Below are 9,619 nucleotides of genomic sequence, written 5' to 3' on the forward strand. Positions count from 1 at the left end.
TCGCTCATTGTCCAGAGAAAAGTAGACGGCGCGTTTGGAATAAACTGAAGCATTTATTGCATTAAGATAAAGTAACGAGAGGGGCGTCGCCCACAGTAACGAAGTAAAAGTACAGATTTTTCCCAAAAATGTACTCAAGTAAGAGTATAAAGTACCCATCTTTAAATATACTCCGACAAGTATTCGTTACCCCGAAAAATTACTCAAGTAAATGTAACGAAGTAAATGTAACTCGTTACTACCCACCTCTGCTACACACAGCAATATAAACAACGTATCTGCATGTTCTCACATCACATCGTTCTTGTAAAATAATAATAAGTAAATAAACACCAAAATCACTTCGCTGAGAATGAAACACCACTTACCAGCTGCCACGGTGTTGAATATATCCTCTAGCAATTAAAAAATGCGCGTGCAGCATGAGGAATCTTCCCGGTTGGATGAGGTCGTAGTCAGGTGAACGGTCATCATGTTGGTCATTTTATTTACGGCTAAATTATTATTAATAAATTGTACTAATATTATGATTGGGCGGCGTGGGCAGGCATTCACAAAAGTTTGTTATTACAAAAAAAAATTGAGGACATTTTGCTTTGACAAAAGGGCACTTAAGGGGCAAAGGAGCAGGTGCTCAAGTGAACCGGTTCTTTCGGACAATTCGATCAAATAAACCAGCTGAAAAAAAAATGGTTCACCGGTTCTTTTGCGCTCGATGTAATGCCGTCATTGGCGATGATTGCCCTTCATTCAAGTCTTTGGTTTACCCGCGCTTATAACATTAGCAAAGAATCAGTTCAGAATCAATCACCAAAAGAATCAGTTCGGTTCAGATGCGCTCTGTGTCAGTCTGCTTCGCGCTGAATCACGCATGCGCAGTTATCATTAGCTCATCGGTTCTCGAATCCCGACAGAAACGGTTCTCGGTTCAGTGTATGAATAAATGTCGAAATAATTATTATTTATTATTGTTCTGCGTAGTTTGAAGAGAAAATTTTTTGGATCTTTATCCCGAATATGTATATTTTTTAATCAGGAAGAGGCTGGGGGGTCAAATGGGGGGTCAAGGCATTTTTTGGCAGGGTCTTGAGACCCCCCAAGACCCCCCCTGGCGCCGCCGGTGGTCCCAGGGACTCAGTAGTAGTAATGATGACTGCGAAACCCCCCAAAAATCAATAAATAAAAATACCAGTCTACTTCCAAATCTCTCTAATTTGAGAAATTCAAAAAGCATTTCTATGTGCATTTATGTGAACTCTACCATATGTAAGAGTGATTTGTAAAAAAATCCTTGATTGCACAATTTTTGTTCAGCCTTTTGTTTCTCATGGTTTCTGATTCTGCTGTTATCTGGAACTGAATCTCTACTGAATAGTGTCTGAGTCATAGATTTCACTCTTAAATAACCTTCAAGAAAGAGATCTCAGGGGGTCTCAGCGGTAAATGAACCCTGCTCCCCTCAGTGCAAACCACACAGAGCTCATACACACCCACACACAAACAAACACATCACCCCATCAATCCATACTGGAACAAAGCCACGGATGACGGCACTCAGAACATGAATATTGAGATGATACTTTCTTTTGAAAAATCATCACTTTTATTCTGCTGCTTAAGATATTATTACTCAATACCAACACAAACCACAAAGCAGGGCTGATGTGAAATGGTAATTGTATGTGGTGCCCCAAGTACGAGCAACAATTATAGTGATCTTTGTCTTAGGTTTATGATACACGGGGTAACTTTTAGAGCAATTTTGCCAGGCAACTTTTTTTTAGCAACATTGCTTGCACACTGTCCCATTGAGAATGGGTAACAAATTTATATTTGGATACTTTAGATCGGTCGTGGGCCCTTTGTCTTACCTGGTTGCCATTAGGCGAAGTTGCCTGACAACATTGCTCAAAAAGTTGCCCTGTGTATCACCAGACTTAAGACAAAGATCACTATAACTATTGGGGTTTGGGACCCTTAAATATAAAATGTACAATGATGTAAACACTACAGACATAAGCATTTCTTTAAATTGTCCTGATGTTTGAGAAGAGATGTTAATACAGTGATCTGCCTGAAGGTATTTGCCAACTTCCCATTGAGAATGGGTAACAAATTTCTATACTTTAGATCGATCGCGGGCCTTGTGTCTGGTGATGTCAACATTGCTCAAAGTTGCCCCGTGTATCATCAGCCTTAGATGACAAAACAAGTGGAAAAATGCTGTAGATGTGCATTCCATTGAGCCATACTTTAGAGTAGCATAGAGAATGCCATATGGATCTGGTAAATAACCACCTAGCAACCACCCCTGCATAGAAATGTATTAAAATCTGAATGCTTAGGAACTGCATAGCAATGCATCGGTTGCTAACCAAAACACCCCAGTAACGGTTAAGAACAGCCTAGCAACCACATACAAAAAAAATAAAATAAATAATAATAAAACCCTTCTGAACCACTCATAATACCTTAGCAACCATCAACTACACTGTAGCAACTACTCACAACAACGTAGCAGCTGCAAACAAACACGCTATAACACTTAGAACACCTTAACAACTGCATAGCAATGCCTATACACCTTATGCAGCCACAACCATTTTGAGCCAGATAGTACGAACACTGGGACGCAGTGCAACAGAAGAAAAAGGTGAAAACAATTTCAGTCGATTTCTATCGACTTCGTTCTATTTTGATAGGTGTTTTAACTTCTCTTTAACCATACTTCTTTGCACTCTGTTCTATCCTCTGCTGGTCAGGTATAGTATCACTAATCAGCTGTAGTGCTAATATCTTGTGTTTTCTGGCACAAACTTGGCAAAGCTAAGGCTTCACTTTGATATGAAGGCAGGTGCAAATTCCAGGCTTTCTCAAGCTAGACAGCATTTGTGTGGACAAAACATTGTAATCCATACTGTAAAAAACATGTTTTCATCTTATATTTTCTTCACCTTGTAAACAATATGTCCTCAGTAATTTCTATCTAGTGTTTTCTTTTTTTGTTGTTTTTGTTTTTTTACACCAGTAAAATCAGCATGAAGTGGGTAAAGACACTAAACACATGTGCTTGTGAAAGAAAGCTTGGATGTCTGCTCACATGGCTTTGTTTACGTTTTCTGAGGGACGTTTGGCCCCTCGGCTCTTCAGTGATGTATGGTGTTGTGTGTGATATATGTGAGTAAGTGTGCATGCTCTTGAAAGGCTGTATAAATCACAGAGGGGTCAGATGTAAATAGTTTTTTCCACTGTAGTTTTTGACCCCTTTTAACATGCACACACATAAATGTTAAAAGTCATTAGCTGAAGGCAGTTGAGAGGGCGTAAGAATGTTGGTAGGTTGTAAACCTGTGTTAATTTGGTAACCTAAAACCACATGTTTCACTATTACAACAAACCTGCTCATAATTTCTCCTTAGACCCAAAATGTGGCAAAGTTTTGCATGTCTGTGGCTAATGGAGATGATCTTTATATTAAAGACTCCTGATGTTTGGTGGTTGAGTGGAATGTTTTCGCCAGATGTTGCATCTTCCCCTTTTCCTTCTTTCAGTCCTATGATGATTCATGACCTTGTCTCTCAATAATCAGTTCCTGATTTCTGTCCCATATTTCCACTATGCCAGAGGTTCCTGGATTCTCATGATAGTAATGCTGAATGATTGGATATCTCATGATTAGCGTTATTTATGGGGTTGTTTTTCTCATCAAAGTGAAACTTGTAAAAAAAAAGCTCAGAGTTGGTGATAGCAGTTCATACTATAGTAGTTCACTGAGGTTGGCTACATGCAAACATCCCTCTAGCTTGTTTGCAAGTTTTTAAGATTAGGTTTTTACATTCACAGGGTTTTCATGTGTTGGCAATAAACCTTATAGATACAGCACATCTTATGGGTGTACTTATGTAACATTTAGCATCCAAGAGTTGAGAATATTCAGAGGTTTTTCCATGTGCTTTGTGAAGTTGGTTACCTACCAGAAGTAAAGCATGGATTTGGTATCTGAGCCCATCTGGCAGGTTGCAACAGCCATGAAATTGGCCAGTAATGTGAAGACAGTTCTTTGTGTTACTATAACAGCTCAGAAAAATAGTGAAATGAAAAGCTATGAGCCAGTGAGAATGTAGCTTGTCACCAGAGGATGTGGGATAACATTTCATCCAGTGTTTCTCTATGAGACATTGACTCATTCTACCTAAACCATTTTGAACTCCTTCACCTCTTTGGCTGGTTTCTGGTGAAGATTGAACCTTGGCTTGAAGGTTTTCTTGGATGGCATGATGTAGGCAAAAGAATGGAAAAGCAGCTGTCCAATCCAAACCATTTATGAGGTTTTGGATTAAACAGCAGATGTACACCAGATTTAGGTGGAAGTGTTTGTGGCAGGATGGTTTATTCTGTGAACTGTCATCAGGTCAAAAAGGGTTCAATGTTGTATAGCCACATCGTTTACTCATAGTTTTCTAAAATTATGGATTTTCATTCTAGATCAAACATATATTTATTTTTGCCCTTTTTAATGAAAATTATTTTGATTTTAGTTACATTTGAATCTTTCTATTTGCATGTAAGTCTTAAGTCCATAACACTCTGTGTAAGGATTCATAGTGTTTTCCACAAGGGCTGCCATAGAGAAAATGAGCATGTTTTGTCTTGTTCTATGATTAGTTTTCTCTTTCAGGTCAACTACTGGCATTGTAGAGCAACAGTTTGAAGAAAATCTGGCTGAGTATGTAAAAGTTTGTAAAACTACATCGCTGGACTATTATGCTACCTGAATAGCATGGTTTAATTGTGAAAACATTTGAAGGTAACTCATTCAGGACATGCACAAACATCTCTCTGTTCTTTCTTTTGACATATTGCATGTTTGGATAATCATACAACAAAACATTCTGGGGGCCATTACATTTTTGAACAATTATTAAATATGCTGGGGTTGAGTGAAGAAGAAAAAAAACTTGTAGGGAGAGAGCTAAAATTCATGTATTTGTGTTTTTCTTAAAAATAATTTTTCTTCAAACGTACAATTTTTAAGGCCTGTAATTACCCACCTTACCTAAACACCCACAACACTCTATGATGGGTGAAATATAAATCTTCTGCTTCATTTAAGCGGTTTTTGTCATGTTTTGAGACACCCAAAATACAATTCACAGACAAAAATGTCTCTCCTCAAATGCAGAACAGCATGACTGTTTTAAGATCTCATGAATTATGTGATTAACAGAGGAAATGAATCGCGTGGTTAGTTAGAGCATTTAATGTTTTCAGCTCTGTTTTTTGCATGTAAACAAATCCAAATGACTACCATGCATCTCGGCGGCAAACCAGTGGCCACTTGAAATTGCGACTCCAACTCCAATTGAGGCTTCTTGTATTTTATTTATTTATTTAATTTGCTCGGGCAGCGTACGAGTCGAGTTTTAATAGATCCCAGAGCTTACGGGGGCTGTACATCCTGTTTGTGTGTGCCATATGGGTCTAAGTGTGTGAGAGGCCAGTCAGTAAAGCAGGCCATGAACAGTGTAAGTGTAATTACATGGGACAGGTTTATGTTTATGTATTGATTATCTGTCAGGGATATATTTGGTGTCCATTTGTGACTAAGAGTAGGAAACATGTCGTAGCTAAACCCAACCTAGATTTGTGAAAAAAAAATGATGTTATAGAAGACCACTGAAGAAATTTTGGAAGCTTCTTGACTTCTGTTATCATGATATGACCTCTCTGTCAGTCCTCACACTTAGTATCCCTTCATTCTTGTGGGTTGTACTACTTGTGGTGGTGTGTTTTTACAACGTGGGGCTTTCCGCTCTGGCACGTGTCCACCTCCACCTTGCTTTAAGTTCCTCCACCAGAGCGATTGTACATTTGGCTGCATGTTTGATGTGCAAATCCCTCTTTTTTCTGCACTTCCTACACTTCTCTCCTTTTGTTTTTCTTTTGTAAACGAATAAAGCATTGCAGAAATGGAGTGAAAAAAAGAGTGAGTTCATCGGTGATGAGAGCGTATTGGATATGTGGGGTGTACCACTATGACTAGATGTTATGAAAACAATGTTCCTCTTTCTTCTCTCGCACACATGTACCCAGTCCACACCTTTTAACAACGTAATCTGCTCACATTCCAGTACCTTTGTAGGTAATATAAACATTTGGAAATTGCATTTCATATCTGATAGTAGAAAAATGAGTCAACTTCCACTTCTCCTGCGTAGCATTAATGTAACAGAAATGGAAACGGCTCACAACTGATGGCATGTAACACATATGTGGCAATGTATGGAGTGAAATATGCAGCCCTTTTCTTTTTTTCAGTGGCTAGGATCATGCAGACCATTGCAGAATTTCTATATTTTTTGGTAAACTTCAACTAAGTTCCTGATTGAGCTGGTAAGTCAGTGATAACCGTTTCAGACGGATAGTAACTAGTGGTTTTTGTGGCTGGTCATGTGTTATCTGAAGCAGACTTTTGGAGTTGTCGTCTATGTGCATAAGTGTAGATAGTGGGAGACATGATTGCGTATACACAGATGGTTATATATAAACAGGCTGGAAGAGTTTTGTACAGTATAATGAAACGGGAATCTCTGTGTAGTTTCTGTTTCCAGAACAGGAAGGCCATGGATTTACCAAGCATTTGATGAATTAGTAGGTTTATGTTAATGGCTCAAATAAGATTAAACGGGTGTGCAGAGTTCTCATGGGCGACACCAAAGACAACATGAGTTCTGAGTTCCGATCACTTCTTGGGAAAGCCCCACCAACTCACACAGATGTTGAAGAATCAGCTATGGCTACTCTGAGGACACACATTCATACAGACACAACTAATCAACTGCAGACAATTAGGCTCTTGCTCATTGTGTCTTCCAGTCCAATGCTAAATTTTTTAATTATTAATCATATAAAATTATACTTATTTTTTTATATGTAGAATTGTACTAAATTATACTATTAGGCGTACCTTTTATTATTGTCATTATTATTTAATATTTGATTTAATTAATGTATCATTATAATTATTATTGTATCTAAAAAAAGTTTATCTTGTATTTGTCATAACTTTATCTGAAAATAACGTGTACATCTCATATTCAATAAAATGCCTTTATGAAAATATGTATCTTTTTTGCCTTATTTCCATATTTAAGGTGGCCATTTACAAACCTGCCTCACTTTCTGATTTATAACATGAGCATCGCATGTCTTCAAATCTTTGACAAGTTTCTTAATTTAACATGACAATCCTGTATAACACTGCCATTGATGCTGTTAACTTATTTGCCTTTACATGAAGCAATTATTGTTTTTAACTGGAATTCTAGATTTCCAGATTCCTTCTTAGGGTGTTGTATCCATTCAATAGGAAATGAAGCCAATGAAGGGAGACAAGAAAAAGAAACAAAAGAGATTGAAAGAGAGAGAGAGAGAATCTGCAATTTGGAATGGCTCGATTGTCATAGAGGTAGGGAAGTCAGGAGAACGAAGGGATGAGCTAAGCAGAACTGTGAAGGAGTGTAAATTGAAAAACATGAGGAGCCTCTCTGTGAACAGACAGTGGAACCTGTCTGGGGTTTTTTTTCCCCCATAACCACTGGTTTGCATAAAAGCATGACAAAGAGCTCCATTAAACATAATTTTCTTTATGGAAATGCTTGCGTCCTCTTTCATTGCTTTTAAAGAAGACTTTAAAGCAGTGTTTCAGGTTAAATGCAGGTTAAGTCCTATCATCAGCATCTCATACTGTCAGTGCTGACTCTTCACTCAGTTCATAGAAACAAACAAAAAATGTGTTTACAGAAATATTTTTGTATGGAAGTCAATGGGGCAAGACATTGCACACCAGAATAAATGTTAAAATACATAATGTTTTGAAACTATTGAGATGTGGGTTAACACGAGGCTAAATCTAATGCCTGAAATGCATTCCTGTAAACTCAATTTCTGTGTTTTTGTTTGTTAATAAAGACTGTAAAAGTCATAATCTACATAATTGAACATATGGATTTATAATATTTACATTTAGTCATTTAATTCTATTCAATTCAAGTGTATTTGTATAGCACTTTTTACTCTACAAATCATTAAGCAACTTTACAGAAAATGATGTTTCTATTTAGTAGTAGATTATCAGTGGCGACTGATGTGCATATTACAGAAATTTTCTGAAAAATTAATACAAGATGTAGTCAACCAGACGATGATCACTATTACCAGCAATTATTATATAATGCAATCACACTTGTAGCAATATTTGCTAGTTCTGTTACTTTATCCAAAGCGACTTACAAAAGAGGACAATGGAAGCAATCAATGTGTGTTTGTTTGTGTGTGTGTTTGTGTGTGTGTGTATATGTATATATGTATATATATATATATATATATATATATATTATTCCTAGGGCTAATAACCTGAATAATGTTCATCCATTCTCTCTTTCTGCCAATAGCTTCAAAATCTATTATTACTTTCCAATTTTCCAAGAACGCGTGCCAGCAGCTGCAAAAACAAACATCATCCCTAGACTGAGAGAAAAGAGTGTCCAACTCATAGCCTGAGGTTTTTTTCCTTTCAGAGAACTTGTGCAGCGAACCACATCCCTGTCTGAATGCCACAGATGACCGCTGATACACAAAGATGTCTGTTTGGGGTTAATTTAGCAAAACAGGGATGCAGGGCAGCATGGGAATTCTGATAGCCTTGATCCAGGTGTCTTTTGATAGCTGACATGGCACTGACATAGATAAATTAGATAAATTGTTCACATCAGGAGCATGCTTTAAGCAAATAAACAAGGCCCATGTGTTCACAAAGTTATTGTTTTCAAACAGGTTTCCCAGACTTTCCCTCTGTTTGTCGTTGGTTGGCCAAAGAGTCCAGCACCGAACACATGATATGTAAGGTAAGTTAGTTAGTAAATATGCATCATTACATTTTAGCAGTCTACTTTTTTGTTTTCTTCGTAAAAACACTAATCTTTCGGCTTTTCAGTGAAAACAACAGTTTTTTAATGGCTGAGGAGTGAAAACAAAGCAGTTTAAACTGCATGCAGAAACATGTGTAGTTAAAGTAGTTTGTCCTACCTGGTTCAGAGCTGGGTTACGTCTGACAACTAAGCGAACGCACATTCGTGCTCATCTCTGCAGGGGTGTGCATGTGTGTGTGTGTGTGTGTGTGTGTGTTGCAGCAGCAGATGTCTGTTGACTCCTGATAGCGTGTGTTCCTCCAGCAGCCAGAAATGACACCTGATTCTGAGAAGCTGTTTGTACAGAGCAAAAAGCAAAGTGACTGAACGTTTCGAATCTGACTCGCTTTTTCTCTATCCAGTACTGAGCCGGTCTTACAATGTTTCCTCATCGGCTTTAACTTCTCTCTCTCTCTCTCTCTCTCTCTAGCTCCTTTTCTCCTCCCATTTTTGTTCACTGTAGTCTCCCACACATTCCCTTGTCATTTCTCTCCTCAGTCACACCAGGCAGGAAACACATCAAAACTGTAAATTCATAATTCTTCCACATTTCCTTGGCTGCTCGGCACATTTGGCAGTGTGGCATGACTGAAAAACTTGGACCGGTTTCTGTGCAAACTGTACAAGTCCATTAAATATCCTGCATATGC

The 9,619-nt window shown here is 37.9% G+C and overlaps 1 protein-coding gene across 3 annotated transcripts in view; it reads right to left on the bottom strand.

The window, feature by feature from the left end:
• Positions 1 to 9,334, bottom strand: part of LOC113050244 (RIPOR family member 3-like) — a 33,989-nt gene extending 24,655 nt beyond the window's left edge. For 2 of the 3 annotated variants that reach the window (XM_026213034.1, XM_026213033.1), the window contains exon 1: positions 9,088 to 9,334. The gene's annotated coding sequence lies outside the window, so the exon portion shown is untranslated. The remainder of the gene's footprint in view (positions 1 to 9,087) is intronic. The other variant, XM_026213035.1, reaches the window with a different exon arrangement.
• Positions 9,335 to 9,619: the final 285 nt, after the last annotated feature.

Source organism: Carassius auratus, chromosome 31 (assembly GCF_003368295.1).
Source record: "Carassius auratus strain Wakin chromosome 31, ASM336829v1, whole genome shotgun sequence".
NCBI classification, from domain to species: domain Eukaryota; kingdom Metazoa; phylum Chordata; class Actinopteri; order Cypriniformes; family Cyprinidae; genus Carassius; species Carassius auratus.